Source organism: Panthera onca, chromosome B2 (genome assembly GCF_046562875.1).
Source record: "Panthera onca isolate mPanOnc1 chromosome B2, mPanOnc1 haplotype 2, whole genome shotgun sequence".
In the NCBI taxonomy this organism is placed as follows: domain Eukaryota; kingdom Metazoa; phylum Chordata; class Mammalia; order Carnivora; family Felidae; genus Panthera; species Panthera onca.
The window spans coordinates 14,957,017-14,958,534 of record NC_138343.1 but is presented as its reverse complement, the minus strand read 5'-3'; positions in this window follow the sequence as shown (position 1 = coordinate 14,958,534).

Sequence of the window (1,518 nt, the reverse complement as noted above, 5' to 3'; positions counted from 1 at the left end):
GCGCGCCGAGGCGGGGCGGGGCCAGGGGGCGGGGGCGGGGCGGGGCCGGGGGCGGGGCACGGTCCCAGGCACCGCGAGAGTGACTTGCCCCGGACCAGCTCAGTAGGGTGGAGGCGGCGGGCGCTCCGGGATCTGGGTTGCCTGCCGGGCTGCCACGATTTGCATATTCAGTGTTCTGGTGTCCTTACAAAGAAATTAATGACCCTGGCGCCCTTCAGAATCCCTTGAAAAGTCCCCGTACCACCAGGCTGCCCTGGTCATTTTTCTGGCCGAAGTCTCCCAGAGTGTGGTGTGCACGTTAAGGGAATTAACAGGGCCGAGGGAGCGGCGCTTACTTAGTCAATACATTTTAAAGGATAAACTTCAGAGCTTTTGTTTTCGGATTAGTACACAATCTGGGGAATTTAAAACGTGGGGCTTGTATGTTAACGGAGAGCTACTGGCGTAGGATATCTGACACTAGTGGGGTTCAGTTCAGTGAACTTTTTGAATGCCTAGCGCACCTGTCTCGGTTACAGGTCGGTCTGTTGTGTGAACTCGGTGTTTCCTGAGTGAAGGAATGAAACGCACAAAGCTCAAGGCTTGGAGAGAGAATGAAAAATGAGTTGTCCTTGTCCTCCAGGAGTTTTCTTACACACTTACATATGTCCACATACATGATGGAAGGAAAACATGTTTTATGAGCCTTAAGAGCTACAAAGTGCTGGTAAGAGAGAAGAGAGTGCATATGGCGTTGAAAGAGGTGGAAGGAAGGTTTAAGTAGCTATCAAAATACAAATAACTAAAAATGTTAAGGTGCAAGTTGACACTTTCATAAGAAGTTAGTAGGAGTTACACATTTGTAGAACTGGTAGGGAAAGCAATTTAGCAAAGTGTATCAACAGCCTTTATGTTCATAAATTGACAGCATGTGGTGGTTTGTTTCCAGTTTTTGGCTCTTATGAATACGGCTGTTATAAACATTCTTATATACACCTTTGTGTGGGTATGTGCATTTATCCCTTGTTAAAGGAAAAAAGTTATTCAATGACACTTGTTAATGCACAGTAAGGAAAACTTTATTCAAGGGTGGGGAGCTATCTTGATAGGTCTAGGGAGCACTACTGTGGAATTTTGCAGTGGGGGAGAGAGATTGGGGTCAACTTCAAACACAGCAGGGACAGACGGGAATTCATAGCCACAGAACAGGGTGCGGATAAGGAAACATCAGAATTAAGATGGATTCTGGCTAAACCAACCTAACAGGAATCTTGCCGGCAGCCCTTCAGGGTGATCAGATATGGAGGATGGAAGGTCCTGGTTGAATTGATTTATCGGGAGTTTTGCGAAAATTGGATCATACAGAGAGGAACAGGGAAGTCTGAAAGTCAGGCCTAGTTGGAAAGCAGTTCTGTGGAACCTGAGTAGGGTTTGGTTAATGACAAAATCTTTGTCATCCTCTTGGGAAAGAACCTAGGAGTCAAACTGATGATTCATATGTTCAGTGTAATTTAACTGCACAGAAAATGCCAAAGTGTT